The following is a 27,430-nucleotide window of genomic DNA, read 5'->3' as shown; positions in this document are numbered from 1 at the left end:
ACTCTCTACTGATGTCCAGCTCTACCATTATCAAATGCTAGAAGTATGAAAGCCATTTCATAGGTGCTTGCAACACCCACTGGCAAGGCTGTTTATGCATCTGCTATACCACTGACTTGTCTTGACCGTGCTGACTCAGTGTTCTCCTGCAGCCCCTCATGGAGGCTCTGCCAGTCCTTGGCCTTCAGCCTGTTCAGTGCAGGAGGCTATTGCAACCAACTTGGATTTGCAAGGCAAGATGGGGTGAGAAGGAGCAAGAGACTCTATTCAGCAACAAGCAGTGGCTAGCACACTGCTATAAATGCACAAAGCCAGCTCCCCTCTCAAGGTCTATGCTACTCTGGATGACAACACTCACAAAGCCCGCTACAGCTGCTGAATATGTATACAATATCACCTTCTGAGAACATGATTAAAGAATATCATTAAAATGTTTCTCAGCAATACATTGTTTCATCACTGAAATTCTGCTCATTTCACTGGGACATATTTTAATTCACACTTGAAGTTTGGTTTGACACTGCTACAAACAGAAGACACTGCATGTTGTAATCATGATTCTCGATTTTTTTTTTGTGTGTGTGTGTGTGTACGCAAAATGAAAACTGGTTTCACTCACACCTAAACTCTTGTGCCTTCCACTTCATGATTCAGAACTGTATTTCTTCAGTCACAATCATTATGTTTTGGGTGGATGTGGTTGTTAAAGTAACATGCAATTTAAGAAACGGTAGTGTAGCAAAGTAGCTTCCTATTAAAACAAACAATTCACACTGCAGACAATAAAGATGCTTATGGAGTCTGTTTTTAGAAAAGCAGCAATACTGCTGAAATTGGCATTAGTGGTGAATAGGTGTATTAAAATGCACTCAGGTAGGCAGAGGAGATGGACAGCAAACATTTAAAAAAAATAAGGACAGCTTAAACTCCATAATGTGCAGAAAGGCAGACAGCTAGTATGAGTTTTTCCACAACTGCTGTATCCTCTATTGTCCCTTGAAATAGTGTACAAGAAAATGTATCTAATTTATTGCAGTAATGTGACACTTTACACTGAACAGCAACTAAAGTAGAAAGATTCTCTCAGGCTATAACGTGGTACCAAAATTTCCCAGACAGCATTGCTATTTCACCTGTCCCACAAACTTCCTGCTTATGACCCTAGTATCTACATTTTAAAATCTGGAGTCTCAATTTCTTGTGTTTCAGTGCATCTTAAAATAACTCTGTTTTGTCCCTAATGACTTGCCAAGTCTGCATAATAGCTCAGCAATGAATACGAAAACATGAATTAGATTTAATATTATTACAGATAGTTGGGAAATCATATTTCCTCTCACAAGTGATCTCCACTAACAGCCCAGCCTATGCTGTACGTGTCCTGAGGTACCCACAGAAATTATATCCATTATATGCCATTGAACTACTTCTCATTCTGACACTATAATCACTCAACTCCAGCTCATCTTGGGTCACACAGAAGGAGGGCTAATTCAGCATTCCTGTGTAGTGTCCTTCCAAACAGGTGCCAAAGTGACATGTTTGGCTATTGCATCTCTAGCCAAGGTCAAGCCATTGCGATCCCACCAAGGTGAGGAACAAAGCACATGAACCTCCAGTGTTTACCGAATTAAAGAAATTTGGCTGTCTCTCTCCCAAAAGCATCATGTTATTCTTATCAAATAACATTGTGTTTTATCTTTTTTTTCCCCCCTAAAATTAAAATTAAAAACTACATGATTTCTACTGACAGTGAGAAAAAAACATTTTGTAATAGATTCTATATATGATTGACTTTGGCATTTGCCAGTTAAGATGCAGTATACAACCAGACTGAGCTATTTAAGAACTATCTATTACAGGTATTTAGCAGGTTAAATGCTAGGAGGAAAGTTCACCAGTCTGTAGTTTAACAGACCTGGGCTGCTCATGGGCTGAGCACAGTCTCTCTGGTGACATCTGAAGTGCACTTACCAAGCTCCTTGGTCCATGTGAATACCTTGGTCTTTTCTCAAAATGCTGTACTGACTGCTTACCCATCTTTCCCCTGCTTCTGCATCCCACTTGCCATGACAAAGAAACTTAACTGCGTAAACCATAACAAATTTCTAGCATGCTCCAGATCCAGGTCCCTAGATTGAACAACAGAGCACACCAGGACCCAAAGAGCCACATATTTTTTTGCCACTTAATCCAGACAGTCCCTGGGTCCTGGCTGTGCATCTGTCAAATAGGGGTAATAATACCTTGTCAGTCTTTTCACCTACTTACAACTTCTCTTAAGCAGAAATCATCTCACTTGATGGATGTTTGCAGTGCATGGCAGCACACAGCTCTGATCTTAGCTGAGAACTCTATATACTTCTGTAGAAATGCTATAAAGTAATAGTAATGTAAAAAACACATTATCTCTCTCTCTTTTGGTAGAAAATCATTATCCACAGTCCACCAAGCAATTACCACTAATTGTAGGTGTCAAGAAACTGAAAAGTGCTAAAAATTGAAGAATTATTCCATAATTAAATGCACAAATGCTTTCCAAGGTACACAGAAACTGTAATGGCTAAACAGTGGAGGAAATAATGGATAGAGGAGTTGTGAGGATACTAAGCTTTAAGAATATAAATAGCTTGTAAAAAGGAATGGACTGAACAGATTTTTATATACCCCCCCTCAAAAAAAAAAAAAACCAACCCCAAAAACAATTTGTAAAGAAAAATCTCTGCTTTTAGAACCTGCTTAAATGTTGCATAATCTTTTTATGGAGGATATTTTAGGGGGAGTCTCTCATCTATAAATGAAGTGAATCAGCATTGCTGATCCCATAATGCTGCAGCAATGTTCTGTTATTTCCTGTCACGTGAAGAGTTAGAAGAATTAAACAAACAGGCTCAGACTCCAGCATATCACCTAAAAGGTACAGACTGTTTACTTATTTTAAGTAAACTTCAACTATTTTCAGTAGGGCTAAGTAAAATAAATATGCTGGTTCAAATGACATATACTTGTTTAAACTTGGAGTAACTTTTATTTCTTTGGCAAGATAAATCTGCCGATTACCTGGCTAGAAATAGAAATTACTGACACAGGTTGCAGTGCCACATTTCAGTGGTCTTAAGTGTAATCCAGAAACAGTTATCATTCTTCCCTGTAGCTACTCTGTGCACTTTTGATTGAAGGCAGAATTGCTAGCAATTAGCATGCTAAATTCTCCATCAGAGATGAATCCTTTCCTTCTGCAATGGACAGAATTTACTTTTGTAAGGAGGCATCCTAGGGAGGATAAGCAAGAGCACCTCTGAGGATTACATTCCCCTTTGGATCTGTTCTCCTAGACCTTGCCCATATATAAAGAGCAGATTATTCAAATGGCTTATCCAGTCCAACAGATTGCAGCGTTCACAGAGCTGACCAGAAGAAACAATGTCATTTTACTGTGGCCGTTTTAATTTCAAAATTAGCACCTTGCTTCTGCTGTCTTTCTGAAAAACCTCTGATCAAGTTTTTCAGGACCTTTTACCAATGGTCAGACAAGGAAAAACAAGATGCTCCTGCTTCTTGTGGCAGACATTTAAAAGTAGCAGATACGGGCCTCTCACCCTAGTTTTGAGCCATGCAAGATTCAATATACTAAGCAATAGGGCTTGTTTATTCCACCTCTTTTTTTTTTTTTTTTTTTAAAGCATGGACATACAGATTTCTACATGCATGCACACCCATCCATCCACCCACCATCCTTTGTCAAAAATATTAAGACTGCCAAGCAGATACTTAAAAACCCAGGGAATCTCATCATTCAGTGCCATAGAGACTACTGTGGACTCTTCCCCTCCTCTCTATTACATGGTCATTTATTATTTCTGCAGGACCCTGGTTTCAATCAGCAGTGGAGAATGTTCCTAGAAAGCTCTACTGTTAGATGCAGTTCCTTAGTAAAGGAGGTGTTGTCTCTAACACCTTTATCCCTGCAGAACTTAGGGCGTCAACAGTAAATGAGCAAGAGGAGAGGAAGCCAGAAAAAATAACAGTTTCTTTCATAAGGCCTGGAAGAATACACGTTAATCCCACCTGCACCTCAGAGACAGAAGGAACTACCAATTATGAGATATCAGTTTTATGGAGACAACAAAGACCATAAAGAGCTTTGTTCTAAAATATTGTTTACATTTAATCAAAAAATGCTAATTCATGGGAAGAGTTCCTACGGTCTAGTATAAAAGCAAGTCAGAATAACTGATATTTTAGGGCTTTCAATGACAATTCAGGAATTTTAGGCTCAAATCCTTGTTGACCCTTATTCACCCCTGAAATGCAGGCATTTAAATGGAAATGGAAGGACCATCTGGAACCCTGTTTTGAATTGTACCTTAAGGGAGAGGGAGCTGGCTCACTTCATTTAGTGCTGGTGCCTCCATCCCCTTGCTTTAAACACTAATCCTGTTATTAAGAGATTCATCTGGAAGCAAGAGACGCTGGCTCAGAGTTCCCAATGCCAGGTCACTTCTCCTGCCTCTCAGGCAACTACTTATACGACCATGCCATGAGTTGCTTGGGTGAGGCCACCTTGTGGAAAGGGTACAGCTGCAGGAAAACCACGCACATGGAAATGCCAAGAAGAAGGAGCAAGCATGACTCTCTCCTCATCAGCAAAAAGTTCAGGCCCGAGCTGCCAGGAGTATGCTTGTATACCACCCAGTAATTTTTAAATGCAGAGCAAGTATCTGTTCCTGGGAATAGAGAAGTTATGTTTATTTTGATAGCTACCTCTCAGAATCACCAGGGTTGGTCTTTCTGATTCACAGCAACAATTTTAAATGCATCTCTCTACCATCTCAAAGATAGCGGTTTAGTGCCTTAATGACATGGCTAGGGAGGCAACATCTCTCTCTGGCACAAGGCACATTCTTGCTCTCACTTTTTTTTTTTTTTTTCTTTCTTTAAACAGTCTTGTTTTCAGCCTATGCTAGGTGGGGGGAAATAAAAATCTATTTAAAATACTGTGATGTGATTTGCTTCACCAGGTAATATATGCAACTGAAGTAAACTGAAATTTTTCTTCAAATGCATATAGAGCGCTGAAAGACAGTTTTATTTGCCTTAAACTAAGCTTCCAAATTAATGTATGCTTTTTCTATGTGACACAATTCACTGTCTGAAAAATCATAACCACTCATCATCCCTTTTTGATGGTGTGAAAATAAACAAATATTTGTGAAATAAATTTTGTTGTGAAGTGTACTTCAGAATTTCATCAAGAAATGAATAATTATGTTTCTGGAGCTAGGTATGAAGAGTATACAGTGAATAAAACTTAAGGCTGCATATTGAGGAGAAAACAAAATATTGAATATTTGCTCATTAATTAAAGACTATCCGGTTTCTATGCTGAAAGAAGTGGAAGATGCTGTGCAAAAAATAGTCTGTGATCAGGTAATTAAAGCCCTTCCTACTGCATACACATTAGGGGGTCTAATTAAATTTGCAGTGACATTTTCTATCCTTCCAGTTTCTAACTTCACAGCTTAATAGTGTTCTTTTAACATTTCTTCTTCATTTGTAATAGCTCTCTACAATGCCCCAACAAAACATTTATACATTAAGATGTTATATATAAATGTATCTGCTTTTGATATATATTTTTTTAAAGACTTTCTCAGTCTTTATACCACAGACATAAGATGAAATATGTAGCACTTTCATGCCTACCAGGAAATTCAATACCTCATTTTTTTTTCCCCAGACACTTTGAGCCCTTAGAATATGCTGTGGGATCTCCATGTTCAGCTTCGCTCCAGCTTTGGAGTTAACAGCTAAAGAGCTCTCAGTTACACAAGAAACAAAGCTGATGACATCTGTACCATCTGTACATCTACAGATAGGTGGGATTACCATAGAAAACAGCCATTTCCCAGGCTTTTATAAAACCCTCTCTTCTCTACAGAGCACTCTTTTTCCTGTGAGCTTGGGTAAGCCAGGTAAGAACAGGGAAATCTTCAACCCCTCTTTGCTTCTTTCCTCCCTCTTTTACAGAATCAGACAGTTTAAAGCAAAAAGTATAAATTTAAATGTAAAGTGTGCAGACGTGGGAATCCTCTAGTGTGTGAAATGCTCCTGCCCCAACTCTGCTTCTTTATCCTGATAAAGAGTGAAGTTTTTCTTACTAAAACTTGAAAAGCATTCAGTCATACCCAGTTATACCCTGAGAAACATGAGGATACAGATCTCAAAACAGAGGTATCGCTTAGCCTTGTGCTGATGAACACCGTCTTTCACTACTGTACTTAGTGTTCCCTCTTTCCATGAGCTCTGCTTTCCTCCAGGCACTGACAGGGGACAGGCACCAGCAGCCAGTGGGCCCAGGCACCCTGCCTTTTCCTCTGCCACGTTCAGAGGTGCTGAGGATGCCTGGGGCAGAACTGCCCAGCGTGCGCTCAGTGCTACTGGAGAAATACAGGGTATTATAACTAAAATCCACACCTCTTCTCCATAACCTCCATCCCTCCCCTAGGATTAATAGAACCAACTGCCACAGCATAAAGTACAGGTTACATATACATTAAAGAAAGCAATGCTTATAAATTACCTCTTCTCTGCAGTGGACAGTTTAAGCCACCACATCTTCTTATCAACTAAGATTTTTCTCCATCTAATTCTATTTGCTGTTCCTCAGTGAATATCAACAATAACTCATTTAGTTTTAATGACATTAAATGTAGAGCCTGTCCTTGAGATACCATCTAATTTTTCTTTATGAAAGCCAACATAAATTCTATGTATGAGAGCTCTGACAGCCTGGTAATAGAGGTGTTGTTAAAGTGAGCTAAAAATACAAACCAAGAAAAAAAAAAGTATCTTTCAGAGGAATCATTAGAGAAATTGATGAGGTCTGTTTGCTTTCCTTGCAATCTCTGAGGATACATTATGTGTATAAAGCATGGAGCTAACACTAAGTCTGTCACACAAAGATACTAGTTGAACAGATCTTGACCTTTCCTTCCACCTATGCAATAAAAATAAAGGTTATTACAGGAGTTCTGTGAGAGCCCCTTATTATAGTTATCCCAGACTTCATATGAGAGTTAGTAAACTTGTAGCTATTTTTTTCCCCTCTAGGCATCCCCCATGCAGGGGGAAAAAATAGTAAAAAATCTGGCCCTTAAGTACTAGATCAAAATGCATAAAATTAAAGGAACCAGACTAACGTTGCCCAGGCAACTAGTTCCGCTATTTCCTAACTTTCTGTTTGACTTTGTAGCCTTGCTATTTATACTTCTACATAGTTGTGCATCTGAATGTAATTATTAAGAGATTTGTGAGTTTGTGAGGTGCACAGCTGGGTGTTTCCTATTGTGGTGAGTGAATTTATCACTCATTAATAACAAAATTAACAGTACAGTCCTGAACTATACATAGGGTCTGAATAGAAACAACACTGAAATCTATAGGGAGCTTTTTACACATGTAATACAGGATAAGACACTCTGATACCGTTAGATCACTGAAACAAACTACTTTCACACTCTCAGGAGATTTTCTTATGGGGATTTGAGACCTCTCTGCAATATGGCAGAGAATGGGGTGAAGGAACAGAATTGCCATGATAAACTGAGATATGGAGAAGAGCTGAAAAGAGAGAAGGCCCATCATAATAGTCCAACTGCAGAACTGCTTAATGCAGTATGGTGCCAACGCCAGAGATTTGCCCACTGTCACTTCAATAGGGGAAATGCCAGTCTAGACTTTCTCTGAAAGAAGATGCCCCAGTCCTGGGCAAGGACATACCTCAAGCTGATTAAATATGAACATAAAATTTCCATCCATGTGTCAAGCAATGTAAACCTCCAAATGCTTCATAATGAAAAAAATTCTGCTGAGTGGAGAGTTTTGTAGGAGAGAGAAAACACCGAAGTTGCACATTTCTCAGGGGTAGCTACCAGGAGAGAAAGTGTAAGAGAGATGCACACCCAGGCTGTGCCTAGGCAGGCCACCTGATGTAATACTGTGTTTCTTCTGATATCACATGCATTGCTAACACTCTGGTTTTGCTCAGCACTTCTATCTGTTTGAATTACAAATGTATCTCAGGAATACAAGATTGCCATTACATTTTGTCCTGTGCAGCTTTAACTTGAGGTAGTAACAGGAAGAAAACTCAGCATTCATGGGACAATTTTCTTGCATCTCCTTATTGTTTTGTCATCTCTAACTGCTCTCCTCAGGGGGGAAAAAAAAAATACATTTGTGGAAATTTTTTTTAATATATTTTATCAAGAACATTAACTGCATTCTTACTTTTACTGTCTGTGGGAGAAAACAAATCATCCTATTTACATAAAATGCTGATGAGTCACAGGGTTGGTTCCTGGAGCAAATGAAAATCTTGTAGTATGTCAGTGGTGTATTTCACCGTCATAAATGTTATGCATGACTTTATAGTTTGCCACATACACGTCAGCCCGCAATACGGAAAGGGCATTTTTGAAGTTACCAGTCATGGCTGCTAATGGACTCTTTTTACAGAAATCCCTACTGGAGTCTGAAAATGCAAATATGGATGCGCTGTTGGAACTGCAGAACAAATGAGCCTCAGAGGCAGCCCCACTGTCCTGACCCTCTGTTTGTGCTCACTGGGGGGACTCTTTGGAAGTTACTGTGTGCCCCTCCAGGCCAGTGCACCCAGATTTCCAGTGGCAATAAGCATGCCAGGAAAGATGGTGGGGAGGAGGATGACTGTGGCTCATGCTGATACTCGGGTTAGGCTAGGTCAGGGTGCATAGGTGGATGTGCTTTATGATTTCTCCAAAGTCCTGCATTTAGGGTGGCTGGAGAACCTTGGGAAATCTCTTAGTTCATGTCCCTCTCAAAAAATAATCAAATACATCTGCTCCTTTCATCATAAAGGTCTAATCTATTTTTAAGAATACTGATGGGAGTTTCCCTTCACTTCATGAACAAAAAGCCAAGAGAAAATAGAATTAGTCTTCATGCATCCATCCAGCTAAACTGTGATTAGACATGGAGCGGTACCTGGTGAGTAGAATACTCCATTAAGAAACATTGAGTTGTGTTCTTGTATTTGACTTCAGCTTTCTGTAAGGCTTCAGGTAAGTCTTTTTTCTGTTTGTGCTCCAGTTTCTCCAAGTTCAGTTCTTGCCTATCCATTACTTGGTAGCAATGGTAACAAAGTACTGAGCTTTATAGTAACAACTCTTACACATCTGTTTAAATAAAAGTATTTGTGTTACTGCAAACAGTTGATCATAGTGTAGATGGAAAGTCAGTATGCCTGGAAACAGAAAACAACACTTCTGGAAAAGATAATGGTACACTGTAAAAAATGAAAGTAAAGTGCATATCAAAGATAGAGTAGCTAATTATCTCGAATAAAGATTCGGTGCCCCACCAAGTTATCACTGCAAAATGTGACTTTCATGAATGTAATCTGGAGAAAGCCAGTAGAAAAGACCTTAAAAACAAATTTCTAATGGTGGGTGGAAGAACTGTTCTGCCAGGAGCCAGTAATTTTCTCTGAGTCTGCGAACACTAGCGTTTTAATAGCCCAGATGAGTAGTAACCTTTGGCAGGTTTGGGGAGGTGGGATGGAATTAATCTTAACTCCTTTCTGAAGGGACTTGTTTACCCTCTGTTTTGTCATGGGTACTAAAAGGTCAGATCCAGCCCTGATCCCAAGGATCATTACATGTTTCTTAATGCTTCCAGGCTACTCAGATCATGAAAACTAAGAAAAACATTACAGCTAATGCGCATGCTACTTCTGAGGGTGTCTGACAGCCTCAGGAAGAGGAAACATCCCTCTTGGACACCTGGCAAGAATGCATTATAAATCTAGACCTACGTGAATCTGGGCTAAAATTCAAGCAAACTTTGTAAAGTCGTGCTGCAATAATTACTTACACAGAAGAATATTAATTTGAAAGTTGGTGATTAGCCAGCGGTGATGCAGGAAAGTTGAAGGTCATGATTTTGCCCAGAAAGAAAAAAAACAAAACCAAAAAAAAAACAAAAACCACACCACCAAAAAACCCCCAAACCAACAAAAAAGCACCTCTCTCTTTAGGAAGCTCCAGGACATGTCAAAATGTAAACAAAAAATATAAAGGATCACAAATAAAAGATAAGAAAAGACAGATTTTTGTACTACTGGTAAAGCTTGCAACGTTTATTTTCTAAAGTGAGTAATAAGGAATTATTTGGAATTCTGGATTCATCATTTACTAACAGCACTGCAAGGCTACATGTTGAAAATTGATGATAAGATATATTCATCAATACTGTAATGAATTTAAGAGGCAGCACATAACTTAGGATCCTTCCAATTAGGTAGCCCTAACATTTTGTTATCTCAACAAACCTTTTTCTTCTCCCTTTCATTTTAAATAGAAGAAAAAAAAGAGGAAAAAAAAATAATCTGCAATGTTTGCAGCCCAAAAACATAAATCTTACTAAACAACCATATTATCTATTTTAAAAAAATTAAATAAATCTTTTCTTTCTGATCAAAAATGAAATAGAGGAAAAGTTAATACCAATATACAACAGACTTTTAAAGATCTTATAAGCATCCATGCACACAATAGGATGCTTTGGGGCCCTGTATTCTCATCAGCCAACATGGCATTGTCCAGAGTACAACTCCCTTCTTCCTCCAAGTCCTACCTCTTTGGCTCTTCTTTTGACACTTTGACCAGGACACTTGTCAGGACCTTCCTGAAGGAAATTCAAGGTATGTCTCACTCCTGTACAAGTGTTTTCAATCATGAGAGCAGCTTAAAAATTGGACAACATTGGTGCTAGTTCATAATAGCGACGAAGTCACCAGGGGTCAGAACTGATACTGGAGCAATCAAAAATCAAAGCCTGAAGAAAGCGAATTCAGACTAAACTATGGCATATTAGCCCATGAAGAGCATTATTCTGTATGTACTTCCAAACAGTTCTCTAAAGTTTTGTTTGCTGTGTAGCAGGTCCACAAGAGCCTCAAACTTTACTAGAAAATTGCAGCGCACAAGGACTAATGAACACTGGAAACAACCCTTGGGATCACAGAATGAATCCCGAGGTCCAGTATAACAGACACAAATAAAAGCTTTACTTACAGCTTTCTTTTTGAGAGCAGTAGTAGACCAGAATTTTCAGTTGTATCCTAAAGTCAAAGGAAAATGAAAAAACTCTCTAGATGCGTCACTATGTCCTCTAGCAAAATTAGGATACGGTGACTTTCAGAGAATTAAGCTTGATGAAATTGAGATTATTTTTTTTTTCTTGTTTTTTATTTCTGAAAACTTGAGTTCATGCTGTTTCTTACCAGGCTGGCACCAAAGTATTCCCTTTGCTACTTATCAGTAGCACTTTTGTCTGCACTACATTAATGTTTAGTAGCTAAGCGGCAACAAAACCTGTGCTATAAAAGTTAATAAAAACACTACAACAAATAGCATGTATGGAAATTACATCCAGCAAAACTTTGCAAGAAAGACTAAATAATAGAAGCAGCAAAGCTACACTGAAATGTGCAAAAAGAAAAAAAAAATTAGAAATGACAGGTGAAAGAAAGAGGAAGGGCTTCTACGGAAGGAGCTCTGCCAAACAGTCTCTATAAGCAGGGAAGATGACTCATTGGTCTAAACAAACACTGAAATGTGCTGATCTCCATGTGAAGCAAACACCTTCATTGGCGTGACCTCCACTGTGCCCCCCAACAGCACTTATTTTAACACTTGCAATTTTTCTAGCTTTCATTTTCATATATAGTTTAGCTTTTTACCAAATGAGCAGCCCCAGGAGTATGGTGCCTTGCCTCACAATATTCTGCTCATTCCTCTTAAAAAAAAAAAAATCAATATATTAGAAATATAGTTTTAACAGATTTGTTACCTTCTTGTTCCACCTGCTATCTCACCCATATGCGAGTTGAGGATTTTATGCGAGGATTTTATGCTAGCTCAGGTGTTTTGCTCAGTGTCACTGACCATCTCACACCTCAGTATGCCACAGAGGCCCAAGAAATCAGTGTCTGCAACAGATTTTTAGAGAAAAGGTCATGTGTACAACACTGAATTAGCCCCGAAATACACACTGATTAAGCAGTCTTTGCTCCTCTCTTGCTCCTGAATGTCAGTCCTGCTAATTAGTAAACTCAAGCAACTAAGCTCCCACCCCTAACATGCTCTTCTCTGCCTCTTCCTGGGAAGTGCAAGGGAATGAGTAGTCATGTGAGCGGCAGCTCATATTTGAGATAAAAACAAACAAGCAAACAAAAGAAATGGTTTTTGTTCCCTTATACATATTTTTAAAATGCTCTAATCTGCCACCCAGAAAGGAGGTGCCTCTGGAACCCAGCAGAGGAAAAGGCCAAATGACAGTTCAGGAGGGTCTGAGTGCAAACGCAACTTGCACAAAGTGACTCCAAAGTTTTGCAGTGAGCTCTGGAAACCAAGACGCTGAAGGACACAGCTGCAGCTCCCACAGTGAGGAGACTGACAGAGGAAACCATTTATGCTGCTTAGTAAAACGTAGATGCGTTTGCTCAGACAACAAGTGACTGAGTGGGTTTAACAAGCAGGATAATAGCTCAGGATGTCATTTTGATCTGAATACATAATTAAAGGAGATCAAGAAAAGGCTCAGGTTTAGAAGTGGCCTTGAATATCTGCAGCCTAATTAAGATTGATTTTGCCAATCGCTGCTCAGAACATGAGTTTTCTGTTTGCACTTGGCTTCCAGTAAAACATGTCAGCTGCCTAGATATCAGCATAGCTTCTACAGGCATTACCCACATAGAAAATATGGTGGGTCCAAACCTGGCCTACGATGGTTATATACAAATCCTGTGGGTTGCTATCTTTTAGCTTTAGATTACTCATGACAAGTGCAATCAATAAGGCTTGTTAGCCTGAGGCTCAGAAGGGCTGTAGCTATTTTTTCGTCTTAGCCTGTATGCATAATATGATAGGGCAGTGAGGAGGCACAGATGAAGCCGTTTGTTATTTATGACAATATCAATCAATGCACTCTATTACTAAATGAATTAAGTAGCACTGCAATAACTGGCTTTTCTGCTGCAACTTTGGTTTTTAAAAATTGGACAGAAGAGTGATATTGATCTGCCTAAGTCTACTGCCATTTTATTACAATTCTTTCACGATAGAACAGAGTCCCTTCTACCGCTGTCCCAAAATTTACGTAACCATAAAAGTAGATTCATCTAAAGACTCACAAAAGGACTTGACCAGATTTAAGACTTTGAAGTTCAGAACTGTGATTCTAAACCTCTCAGCAAAGCATCTGGTTGACCCAGAAGATTACTAAACTCTTTGACCATTTAACATGAAGGTTCTCCAATTTCCCACAGCTCTGTTTCTCTGGATGCCCAGACCTACAAGTCTATGCAGTCAGATGCCAATCGCGTTTCCAGTTTTGGTAGGGTCTTTTTGGGGAGGGTGGAGGGGTTGGGACAAAATATTTTCTGGCAGCTACAAAGCTATCAAAAATGCAGTCTAGGATAAAATGGCTTTATAATTAACAAGGGCTTTGCAGGCCATGAAATCAGCAAGACTTTTCCTTCAATGACAATATTGGGATGGGGACCACCAGGGAAAGGCTTTGGTGAGCATGGAACCAAACATGAAACCTGGAGCCCCCAAATTCAGTCTAATTTGATCACTGAACATCCAGCTTTTATGTAGATAAAATGCAGAAAAGGGGTACTCTGAAGTGTGAATAGGCTTATTTTTAGATACCCACTGAAAGCATCTCCAAAGAGGATATGTAGGTATCTTCTGTGTGAGGGTTTGTTTTGTTGTTGTTGTTTGTTGCTTTTTTTTAAACCTGGAAGAATAAACAACCATTGCAATTAATAATAAAGATTCTGTTAGTGTAGAACCAACTTTGATTTGGTATATGCAGCTAGAGGAAATTTGCTTCCTTCCACTTCCCTTTTACAACCAACTGTATGAAATAAGAGTCTGGACTAAGTCCAAGGGACTAAACCAATTATGATAAATAGCTAAATTTGTGAATATGTAGAATCAACTGATCATCGCATAATTACTTATACTCTCAAGGCTATGGTAAAAATGTGGCAGCAGAATCATCGTTATTTTCATCACAGTAATTATAAATCATCATCGTTGCATTCTTGCAGATATGGCTGGATGAATGCCACCTGAAACTCTGCCTTCCCTCTGTGTCTCAGATTTGTTTCTCCACTGTCCTATGAATTTAATTTTTTACACACACAAACACACACACACAACTGCTCTGCATGTTTGCCAATAACTCTTCAAACCTGCCTTAAATATCTGTGAATCTATAATTTCATAAGATTATTCCTTGCAGATCACCATTTCCGTTAACCTTTATAATGATGTATGTGTTACCACATGCCCATATTTCTCAGGCTGAAATAGCGCACATATTTTACAAGGCTATAACCAAATAATGTCCATGGATTATAAACATAGGTACCATTATAAGCCTTCAAATACTAAGGCTAAGCACTAAAAGCTGACCTCCAGCTTAGTAGAGGGAAAAGAAGTAACAGTTAGGTGAAGGGTAGTAAGAAGTCAAGGCCTTATTTCATGGCAGTGTGCTGCTGCATCTTGTTTTAAAAATCAGACTGCAGATATGCATTTGCTTCTAATGACTCTGGCCAGCCACAAAATGTAGGCAAGAAGAAAGCTCCTCAAGATGAACAAATAGGCAGAGAAACAGTTTTCTGGGGTGGGGGGGGGAAGGAAAACAAACTTTACAGCAAATGAGAAAACTAAGTAACTTTCAAGTTCAGCAAGTATATAATTGTATAGCCCCTACTCTACAATATGTTATGTTCAGTACCTAATTACAGGTGTGGGATGAAATCCTGCACCACTGGAAATTTCATTATAGAGTTATTTGGAATCAACATTTCAGATTTCCTCATTTCTGAATTGTTCTGCTTCATGGCTCATTCTCCAAATGTAAATGCATGAGTTAAGTGCCCATATGTTTGCCAGATCACGGGCTAAAATCCTCATTCAGATGAGTAGTTACTTGTACCTGAATAACCTCACAGATTTTAGAAAGCATTGTTCAAAAGTCAGTTACTACTTGCTTTAACTGGAGGTAACAGAAAGTGGCCCTGCTAAAAAGGAGATATTGAGAACTTCCAAAACCTCAATAACTGTGTTTAGATCCTTTTCCACTTGATAATTTCCACAGAGAAATTAAACATCCCTCTGAACTCCATAGGAAGGTAAAGGCTATCTAGGTTTTAATCTTTGCTATCCTCTTCACTATAATACATACTCAAAGTTGGAGAAGCAACCAAAACAAAAGCAGTCTAATGTGTAATGTGTCTAATGTGGCCCGGTCTAACGGGGTAGATGAGTTAAGGGAAAAAGAAAAATGAGAGAAAGAAGAAAAAAAAAAGGGAGGGTAAACAGCATGAGGAGAAGTTGTGAAGATGCCCTTTGCATTCCTGCAGTACACAAAATTCCCTCCTCCTACAAGGAAATCCAGCAGCACACCCAGAAGCTACTAGACATGACCTCCATGGCCGTCAGATTTCAAATAATGAGTTTCTCTAAGGGTCACTATCTTTCCCTTTCTTTGTGCATACTTATAGGAGTCCCACAGGATCTGCAGATAGCAGATGAGAGCATTAGGATAGCATCTGAATGCTTTCTCCTTACTGTAGTACCTAATCTTGAGGTTTACTGCCAACAAGAAGTTGCTACCTGTAAATGTGTCAATCATGAACTATGTGACTGCTATACAAATCACAGCTACTTGAAATTTTCAAAATTATTCTACAGGGATAGTTTTTGCTTTGGCTGACTGAACTTTGTTAAGGTTTGTTGGGTGTAATTTGTCAACACAATGTGCTCTCTACAGAAGTCAGCTGCACACTTCAGCTGTCTGCACTGACGTAAAGGACGAAGAAGCTTGGGAAAGGATCTCGCTCTTCTCAGACATTACAGAACTGTTCTCAAGACCAAAAGCAAGAAAGTTGTGATTTTTCTTCCAGAGAAAACAAAACCAAGAAAGGGCTACGTATACCAGTGCACTAGTTCCAAATCTTCAGCGTGTCGTTTTATGTTTTTATTTGTGTGCTTGTGATCTTGTAACAAGAAACAAGCTGAAATTACAAAATTTAAAGAGATTAGAGAGTGCTTATAAAGGACCACATATTGGATGCACATAAAAGCCTGAATATATGCATCTGGGACACAAATTAAAAGCAAGGAAAACTACCTATTGTAAAGACATGTAATGAACACAGTGACAGATGCTTGAACAATGATTCCATTGTAAAACAACTTAGAAGCCATAAGGTGGAAATTTTTCCTAAATTTCTAAAGAAATTTAAAAACTTCATCTGGAAAGTTTTTTTTCCAGAGACTGCTTTTTGGGAAAAATGCTGAAGTGTGCTCTCTTCCTTGGAGAGCAAATCTTTTCCCTGAAGCACCAGCTGATGCAAGACAGCAATATCTGAAAGATATCCTTCAAAGAGGATGAATCTTGGTATCTGCTCTCCTGACTAAATTCTATCTGTATTTATTTACTGAGCAATAGACTACAGAAGGCTTTTCAGGAGGTGTTTTTTCAGTATTTTTTCTTTGCTTCTCCTATTTATTTTTTTTAACTGAAGTCCAAACGAGAAAGCACCAAGAAGCATCTGCTAAGCATACACGACTTGCAAATATTACCATCAACGGCTACTGCTCATGGAAAGATTTTGTTCACCAGGTACACATATATTATGAATGGCATACAAATGCTCTCAGTCTGAAGGACTTGACAAGGAGAGCTGAGTAACTGTGGACCAGCTCTGTCGTGCAGCATTAGAATCTGTGTCCAGAGACTACCAGGAAAACAGAAGTTTGGGTCTCACATAGAGGATGTGGGACACACTTTAGATGTTTAGAAAGTCTCCTGATGACAACAAAGTGTAAAATAGAATTAGAAAACCTGGATCCAGAACTCACACTGCAGTTTTCTTTTGATACTACTATGAAACTCCTATCCTGCAATCTCAAGAATCTCAATTCTCCCCCAACATCACCCAAAGAAAAGATTTGAAAGCATCAGCCAAAATCAACTATCATCCCAGTGTCATCAGAAGGGCCCTGCACCTCTTGGGTTTGTGGGGATTTATTGAAGGAGATTATATAGAATTGCTGGGCATTGCCAGAATTGCTTTAGTCTTCAAAACAGTTCCCAAGTGGAAGGTGTAAAGTTCTTTTGGATCAGCTTTCTTAAATTAACTGGCACAAGTTTGGATGCTTTCTTGACATTCTATCAAGACATAGACCCTCCTGAGGCAACCATGACATATTTTAAACCAATAGCTCTAATTTCCAAATGGAAGCTATTGTAAATGAAATCATTATTTTTGAGAATTGAACCTAAATATGAAAACCTCCAAGACAGCCAGTCTCTCCACATAAATTCTCCAAAGTCTACCAAACCTCATCTCAGGAAAGCAAGAATCTTCTCCAGAGAAGATTTGTCAATTCTTATCACTGATGTGGGAGTCTGCATATTTAAAATAAAAATAAGTGACTCACATTAAGCATTCCCTGAGTACAACAGCTTGACTAGTTTTTATTTGAGCCGAATCTCATCTCTCCTCCAAGCTGTAAAGGTATTTATATGGAACCTTTTATCATGTTTCCAGGACTGTATTTCTACCCCCAGCTCATGAATACTTATTCCCTGAAGGATGAAAGTTCTTCAAGTAATACTACTTCAGGATTTACTCTTTGTCTTGGTTTGCTCACACTTCATTTTATCTTTGATTACTAACTCCACAAACATAAGATGAATCCCGCAGAACAGGCATATGCAGCTCCCCAAAAAATTCAGTCAGACGCACATTAAAAAGTTTCACAGTTAAGTTAAATTTCAAAGGAACATGGACAGGGTTATTTATTCTGCAGATACCAATTTTTGTTTTTACTTTTTTTGTACCTCAAGGGGTCTTCTATGGATTTCTATTCTTCCCCATTCCCCTGAGAAACAGCTCTGAGAATCAAAAGTACAATTGGTATAATGACCTTCAAGATTAATGATTATATAAGTGTCTTGAAAATTCTCATGCAATAAAACCTGGAAGCCACTGAAAAAAACATAACATACACCACATATTTGGAAAGGCAATGAATTAAAAGGGGTCCTCCACACTAAGAATAATACTTGTATTCATTTTTTAAAATATCAGTAGCCTCACTAATTATTCTTTCTTCCTTAATTAGGCAATGTATCTAATAAAATATATTAAATATTTATATTTTGTCTGTATTGGGCATTAGAGAAACACTATTTCCAGACTTGGAATATTCCAGTACAGGCACTGGCAGTTAAAAAGAAAAATCTGATAAAACTTCTTAGTGAGAATGAAAACAATTTTAAAGTTCTTTCCGCAAGGTAAAAAAAAAAACAACCTATTTTTTTCAGCCTCTGAAAAATAAACCCATATTATGCTGAAATTACTGGGGGGTTGGGAGGGAGGGAAATCTACAGAGTGTATTTCCAACACTGTAAAGATGATGTCAGTACATAATTTCTGTGTTAACACAAAGGCGAGAAAATATTACTTATCAGACAATTCTAACTGGGTGGCTGTTTGTATTATTTCACTTTTTTTTTTTTTAATATAGAACAAGGTCACCTTAGTTAAAGTAGAAACATCAGTTTCTATTTTATACATCAGTTCAGTAGAAAAAGTGAAAAAGTAATTAGTCCCGGTGTTCATCCAAGGAAGAATTGTGGGGTAGACTTTTAGCTGTGACATTTCTTTATACTTACGGTTCTGGGATCCCTGAAGATGAAGGACCCCAGTGACAGCAATAGGCTCCCAATCAGACCATAAAGGAGAAAGCCGCAGAATACCCACATAACTGAAGAGACTTACAGAACATGGGAACTTTGACAAATAGCCTTAGAAAATTAAAGTTTTAATACATCAGGATCCTCTCTCTAAATCATCCAGGCCCTTGCACCATACCTGATTTTCCATCTCCCCACTGCTGCATTGCCACTGTGCAAAGATCCAATTTTCATGTTGAAGAAAAGTTTTTGTGAGCACAGCCCTTTTTCAAGAAAGTATCTCAGAAGTGCTTTGTAGGGGCCTCTTTGCAGCTGATGGGTGTCTAGTAGCAGGAAACACCAAATGTATTCACTCAAAGTGGGATACAAATCTGCTAACCAAGGAGACAAGAAGAGGATGAGCAGAAGTAAGAGATCTTTGGTTTCTGCTGATGCTGGCTGAAGATGTAATGAAAAAGGTCTTTATTTCCATCTTAGGTATTGAAGTTCTGGTTATTATCTGTAGCTTTCTACCTCCTTGTCTGTCTCTCTCTTCCTCTGTCGCCTCATCTCCATTTCAGGTATCACAGTAATTCTCTCCTTTCTCCTCTTCTCCTTCCAAGGTGCTCACCAGTTTACTTGCATGTCTTTTCACTAAACCTGGTGTCTATATAACATCACACTCCTTTGCTTAGCCAATACTCTATCGGTGTTTAATATCTTAATAAAATCCCAATCCTAGAGTGGTTTGCAGTGGTTTATAGCTTGCCTCTTCTTCTTACATGCCATTTCCACTAGCCACAAGCAACAGGTTTCTACTCTGTTCATGAGCTTCTCGCTACAGGAATAATCCAAAGTTTAGAAAAGGCTCAGAGCAAAATAGGTACAATCTTATAGCAGTTACTGAAGACCTGAACACTCCAAGTCAAACCAGTGGAGCTAATAACCTAGTTATTTATTTGGATTAATCTAATCTAAGAGTGAATTAGTAGGAGCGACACACTTTTCAGCGGCAGGAAAACCTGTCCTATTTTATAGTACATGATAGTACAGTAAGAGCACTCTTGTTAGCCAGTTCCCCAAAAGAACTGGATGTTAAGACAATAGAGCCATTCTCAGTTGTTCCAAAATGCAAAGAAACTCACTAAGACCTGAGCTCTGGAAGTGAGTGAGTGAAACTCACTAAGACCAGTGCTGACTAGCAGTGCTTTTTTTTTTTTTTTTTCTTTTGCGTCTTCCTGTCTCCACGTACTCCATGAGCAAACACCCCAAAAGCTCCCATCACCTTCCCAGTAAGGACCCTGCCCAAACAACTCCCAAGGATGTAGAGTGTTTCTCCTTGTGCTTTTAGCCATTGATCTGGCTGCTACCAGGATGCTCAGCAGCACACAATACAAATGAGCTGTTTGCATTAGAATCATTCAATTTGAACAGGCTTTTTAGGATGATAAAAACTCCAGATCTCGTTACCAACCCCAGAAGGCACTCAATCCTGATTAATATGACCCAGAAGGACTATGGAAATTAGCACAGGCTTTACTGGGAAATTGTAGAAGAAAAATATTTGCATACTGTGTTCTGTAAAGGCTTTTGCTTGGTTGACTATCTATAGCTGTGGAAGCAATTTGAGGAGTCAGGTAACTTCTCTCTGCAACACCACAGTCAATCCAACTATTATTGTTTCAGAATGATTTTCAGCTGTGGGCAGATCAGCTTTAGTGCTTATCCCTGGGACGTTTTTATTTGGCTAATCTTTGTAAATTGTTTGCTACGAACAAATTAATGATGCATTTTCCTTTAGCAAAACAGCTTTACCGTTTGTTCTTTGCTCTACACTGCTTTCTTATTTTAGTCCATTTGCAAATGGTCATTTGCTCACCAGAGATGAAACTACAAATGGATTAAAGCACTATTTGTTCCATAGTTATTTATAATTTGTAAAGGCACCTATTTATAGCTTCACGTACCATAGAACATGATTTGAAAACAAGAATAATGAAACTTGGTGTACTGATACAAAGGAGTTGCTGGCTAAAATCCCCTATCTGAGAGGAAATGTCCACTATTTTCCACATTAGTTATCTTAGCATGCTGTCACTAACATTTACTCGCTTAATAGATGTCTGGAAGGGAAAACAATAGCTTTCTGGTTGTGTCAGACAAATCTGACAGAGACAGTTGGAAGACACGTATGTTTTAGGGCCAGACTTCACCAACCAGAACCATGCCAACCACTCTTTCCGCTCCAGTCCATTAGGGCCAACGCTATGGAGTCATACCCTATAGTCCCTATAGGTGGCATGAAGCAGTGGAAACACAAGATCATACAGAAGATCTGGGATGTAGGAATGAGAAATCAAGGAACATTTCACAGCCTTCCTATGCTAAATGGTTACAGAACAGGTAAATTTCGGGCAACTTGCAAAGGAATAAGAGGTCAGTGATGATGGCACAGACTGCAAATAGCCGTCTTTCTTGCAGTTTCCTAGGTCAGGGTGAACTGCTGCCAAATACCAAGCACAGAGAATTACTGAAGACATTACTGTTAGATATCATGTTAATATCAGCATTAAATTCTCTAGACTCCACCTTAATATTGCCTTACAGTTAACCAACTATAAAAGCACGTTGTAAGGTCACAGAATTCATACAAAATTCAGTTAGCTTAAGGCTAACAAGTATCTCAACACTAAAGGGTAATTTGCAGTCAAAGTATATCCATTTTATTCAGGCATAAATCCATACAGAGTGCACTTAACAAAAACAGATATACTGACACTTTGAATTATCCTCCCAATGGGACAACAGCCCTGGTGATATCAAGAAAGACAGATTTCCTGAGAACATGCTCAAGAGGCCAGGTTTGCAGCCAGTTTAGTAAGCTAAACCAGAATTAGAAGCAGATTAGTAACATCCAAACAGCATCTCAGAATCAGGCAATCTTAAATCAGAATAGTCCTAAATACAACAAATGGGTAATGGTTGCCTCTTCAAAACCTGTAATAACATAGCTCTTACAGGAAAAGCAATGAAAACCTCTGAAAAGCCTTGCTTCCCTGCAGCAAGACTGAAGTGGTTCCTTCATTCCTACTTGAAAGTAGCAATTGGCTTTTTTTTTTTCTTCTTTGCTTCTTAGAGCAAAGGTAATGGAAAATAAAATAATCCATAGATAGTTACTGTTTAACACCTATTTGCCTGGCAATAATTACTGTGAATAGAGAAGATTAAATATATCTGAATACTAGTAGAGCAGGAAGCATTATAACAGGACAAGCAGAAACTCATTCTCTAACCAAGCAAATAATGTAGGACTTCTCATAGCTACAAGTAGAATCTTGCTCTGGCCTTGCTTGGAGGGCATTAGGACTAGGAGCTAAACGATGCTTTAGAATAAATTAGCACAACTATAAATCTGACAAGAAGATTAATATTCTAACTATGTTCACGATAATTAACTCACCAAAACAGTTCCACAGTCATTATCCAGCTAGAGTGGAAATGGGAAAGTTTACAGCACTCCTGTAGATTTATAAGCCAATTACGAGTGACCCTCCTCTAGATTTCATTAGAAAAGCCTCTGGTTCAGCAAAAGCTTACACATGCAAGCAGGAGTTTTCCTCAGGAAAGGGGATGCAAGGGATCCTTATGACCTCTATTAAACACTTTTTCTGCTCCCCTGAGAATTACACATTCCTAATGCATCCTCAGCCTCCTGCCAACTCTCCACCCCTCGCATAGCACCTTCACACCTGCAAGAAGTGGGACGGACACTGTGGCACTTCTCCATGGGGGAAGCTCTGCTCTGTACCTTGCACAACCCAGGTGCCATGGTCCAACACCAGAGATGCACTTCCTATCTCGTGATCCAGCTTTGAGGTTAGGGCTCACGGTCCCCCTTCCACCCACAGCCATCTTCTCCCTTCCATGTGCAGTTGACAGCAGATGTGTAAGAAGCTTCACCAACTAACAGTCAGCTCTAAACTGCTTAATATGTGCAAGTGTGTGCATGTGTTTGCCCAGAGTATGAAGTATCTCTTTGCTATTTATGCCATTTTTCCCGTTCATTGCCTTTCTGCATAGATTCATTGTTCTAATATAAGAGCCTTCTCTGCCACTGTCAGAGCAGTCTCCCTTTATCTTAAATTCCACAACTTCCCCTTCTCCTTTCAAAACTTTGCCTAAAGAACATCTCTTTTCTCCTTTTGTTGCATACATCTATGCCTGCTCCATCCCCTTTGCTTTGTGTCTTCCTGCATAATTGCATTTTTCAGCTTTGTAAAGTATTTTTCAATATAGATAGCATAAAAATTGTTATCTAAAGTGAAACAGCATTGTATCACAGCCCACACTTTTGTCCCAGTAATATACACAATTTGGACTGACTCAAGCTGTGGTGCGTATGCAGGTAAAGTAAATTCTGAATTATTCAACACTTAAAAACACTGAAAAATCATTTACTTGTTACAAGCAATAAGATTTATGTTTTATGTCTCCCAGTCAATAGCTAGTGTGTCCACACACAGCTGATTTATCCATATTGAAAATATAATTATAAGTCTAGTTTGCTCTGAACCACAGAGTCCTTTTGTAACAAGATTATTTAAATACAAATGGGGTTGGAAAATTGGTTTTAAATGGCTAATCTGTCTTGTCTTCAACTCCAGCTGCAGAATTTACTAACATCATAAACACAGGCTGAGTGAAAATGTAAGAGGCTTTCTGATTCTTCTCGCGATCTGTCTATGCAGCACTCGTTAACGGTGAAGTTGATGGGAGCTGTATGCATGCTGTGAGAGGAGGATGATAAGCCTTGTAATCTCTATAAAGGGAAAGGGATTTTTACTAGTGATATGTCATATATACTGGTGTGCAAACGTCTCTCTTATCAGCAGCCCAATAAAGAATTTTTGTACCCAGGTCTCATATGCACTAAAGGACACATATGCCATATGGGTGGACAAAACCTATACCTAGATGGCTGGAAACAACTCCTCAGGAGCACCACTTGCAATATGGAGCATCAGAAATTTGTGAAGACAGGATTAGGAAAAATTTCATCTGGGCAGATTTACTCAGGGATTATGAACGGAGCTACTGCCTTCCTGCTGTCTCCACCAAACGTGGCCGATGGCCCACGACATGCAGGGGGGAAAGGTTGTGCCAGTGCATCCTCCTCCAAGAGAGCCCTCCAGTACAGCCAGCTGGGAATACCCCATAACTTTGCCTCTGCGTCATGCAGATGGGCTGGGAGAAATTGCAGTTCAAATCTGACTTGGGGTGAGTAGAGATTAAGGATTTCTGCCAGTTTTAGTTTAACAGACATAGTGGAGAAGAAATTTCAAGACCCTGTTTTCCTTTGCTGGAATGCAAACAAATTAAAACAAAGTGAAACCTCAAATTTCTACTTGAAATCAAGTGCTTGCCTTGAAACCCAGGTACCTTCTTACACCCTTCTTTTCAGCAATTCAGTATATCATTATTCTGTCAAATGGTTCTCCACATAGTTTTATTGTCTTTGGAAAACAAACAAATTCACCAGACTATTTAGGTACCTTATACCAAGACATAATCTCCCCTTTCAACAGCTGCAAATGAATGATAAATCGTCACCAATGAGTAAATGGTGTGACACATTCAGTAATATCCATACAGCAAAGAACAAACTTCCAGCTAGTTTTACTGAAGTAGAAGGTGTATCAGCAAACCTGACAGGTCCAGTGCATATCAATATTTTATATTGATACAGATACAGCAGATGTCATCTAATGATCTCCAGGCAATAATGATTTAGATTTCACAGCCCCATCTGAGCTATGAGTCAGTGTTGACCACCTCTTAAGTTAGGAACAGCACAGCTTTCTGAAACAAAAAGCAATAAGGTAGATAACCTTCTAGCCCTTTTAGCTATATACAAAAATTTAAAAAGGAAATTCTAAAAAGCTCCAAGTCCTGAGGGACACAGAGAATACTAAAATCCTGTCCTAAGGACAGTGGAAAAAAGCTTCAAAGTTAAAACCTTGGGGGCGATGTGTTTCCCACCCAACCATCTGAGATTTCTGAAGTGGTGCATTTTCCACAATAACCTAGATTTTAACTGCTCCACTCCCTGTGGATGAGAGGTAACCTGGTAACTTGCCACCTTGATTCAAGGTAGGAGTCTCCTACCTTGAATCCTGCTTTGACAGGCCACCCTGCCCACCCCAAAAAAAGAATGGAATACAGACTCCTAAGGTTGAAACTACCAATCTTGTGACAGGTTGGTACAGTGGACACTGTCACAGATTGTGATCATGGAGGCTACCCTGAGGTGCTGCTTTCCTATCCCTGTGAAATGGTCCACTCCACTGCCTTCCCTCAAGTCAAGGGCAACAGTTCTTTCCTGGAGGTGTGCAATGCAGAACTTCCCTTACAGCTATTTAACAGCCAGATGTTTAGGACAAGCACCATGGTGTGCTTGTCCTCATTTCATCCAAGGGTCTGCCTTTTATAGAAAAACTTTCAACATACGGCTGGACAGCGCACTTCTATTTTTCTTTTTAGTTAGGAAAAAGCCTAAGGAAAGGATTACTGCCAATAAAACAGAAACACTGCAAAATTTGAAATTATAATTCTATACACGCTTCTGAAAGCCTCTTTGGCTGTCCTCTTTGTGCTCTGAACGACTCTCAAGATCTAATTTATTTCAGTGAAACAAATCCAAAAGTGCCAAGAAAAAAAGAATCAACTTTCTCTTTAGTTAGAATAAAAATTGTACAGAAGTTGTTCTTGATCTTCATTAATTCCATGGGCAGGCATACAAGATCCTAGGTGTTAACGAGACTTGCCAGTTTAGGTGGACGGTAGAGTCTAATGAAATGTCAAATGAGCTCACTTTGGATTTTCACCACCAGATTCCTCCAACTGCAAAGTTTGGCGATGCATCCTAACAATCCCTTCAAGCCTGGGGACATAGAGCAATTCTTCTGGACTGGAATTATGTTACTGGCTCGCATGGTCAGTGCGACTTGTAGAAACTAATGTGAAGGGAAGAATATCCAAATCCTTTCCCCAGTGTTACCTTTTCCACATCCAAATTCTATTTCATTTTTCCTCAATTATATACAAAATTATATCCTCTGTAGCCTATGATGGTTTCCATTAAAAAACGTATAAAAATTACCCCTCCAGAAAGCACGCTTCCAGATCTACTGAAGCTTTAGAACTTGTGTCAGGGTCTGCTCTGAATCACCTTCATGCCTGATCACTTAGTAAAACAAGAAAGTTCAGGTTCTTCATAAATCCTAATTTGCTGTCAAAGGCCTGCTAGGCTTGTTCTTATTCTTTTGTGCGGTATTAGGTGCCAGATCAGAAACTCACAAAATGGGATCCTTAGGGTATGAAGATTTGCTATGGTAAATTCTACATGTTGTCTTTTCGAGTTTCCCTTTAAGAAGGGAAATTTACAAAAGAAAATAGAAAGGTCAGGGGTTTCCAAAAAGAGAAGGACTGAAGAGTTAAACATGTAATAAAAAATTAATTTGTCTTAATATAAAATTTTAACAAGGCACATAATAATTTCAGGGAAGGAAGCACTTAATGACACCAAGTCTGTAAAAATATCTCAGTTCCGGATTTCTGCGTCCCAAGGGTGGAAGTCGAGAGCCAGATTAAATGATCACTGTATTCAGTCCAGAATGAAATTCCACTGTTTTTAAACATTAAAAGAAAAAAAAAGTATAAGTATCTGGAGCAAAGCCAGCCTAATATAACTTTATAAGTGACAGGTGAAGCAGAGCCACACTTGACAACTTTATGACCATCTTTGGGCCAAAGTTGCCTTTCTAAAGGAAGAAGGATTTAATTATCTTTCCCTAAATCAAACCATGATAAAACAGATAGTGGCAATGCAATGGATTTTTAAAGCCACAGAAGTTAGCCTCCCTGTACATGCATCCCTACTGCCTGCAACATGCTCAGGAAAAAATTAAGCAGCCCTTCTCACCTCTTCCTGCTGCACCACAACTCTCCTCATTCACAATCACTATGTTCTGGAAGCAAAATCTGCTTTTGAGACACAGCATTTAACCAAGATGTTAACCACAGAAAAATTTAAGACAAAAACAGAAGTTTACTTGATCACCCTTAAAACATTCCCTTTTATTTTAATGAAGAATATGTTTCTTTTACCACTACATACTGTCATGTTACCAAGGCTATCGATCCTCAGAAACAGAGAATATAGCACAGAGAGGATGGTACCATTCATTAACAATTCACTAACAATTCACATTTTCCGTATGAAAGGAAGACTTTTAAACTTCTCCATCCACACCTGAGGTGTCATTGCAGTCCTACCCACAGCACCTGGCATGGCCACACATTGAACTTGTGACACAGCAAGCATCAAGTCTGCATTAAAATTTTAAGAAAGCCTTGAGCACTTTTAGTGTATATGCTAAATCATCCCACAACTCATGCTGCAGCTCCAGCCTTCTCCAGCCGAGGAGCAATTTACCACCCACCTCCCCCAGCATGAGCTCAGTTGTTCTGGCCAGCAAGCGTGCATAAGACACAGAATTAATGTCTGTATTTCCTGGAGAAAGTATATAGGTGATTAGCCCCATTTACCCTGGTGTGCCTG

The 27,430-nt window shown here is 39.0% G+C and overlaps 1 protein-coding gene across 1 annotated transcript in view; it reads right to left on the bottom strand.

Moving 5' to 3' along the window:
* Positions 1–27,430, bottom strand: part of CNTNAP5 (contactin associated protein family member 5) — a 293,622-nt gene that overhangs the window by 185,835 nt on the left and 80,357 nt on the right. The window lies entirely within an intron of this gene.

The sequence above is a fragment of the Ciconia boyciana genome, chromosome 10 (assembly GCF_034638445.1).
Source record: "Ciconia boyciana chromosome 10, ASM3463844v1, whole genome shotgun sequence".
In the NCBI taxonomy this organism is placed as follows: Eukaryota; Metazoa; Chordata; class Aves; order Ciconiiformes; family Ciconiidae; genus Ciconia; species Ciconia boyciana.
The sequence above is the reverse complement of the archived record's forward strand: the minus strand, read 5'-3'. Positions and strand labels throughout refer to the sequence as shown.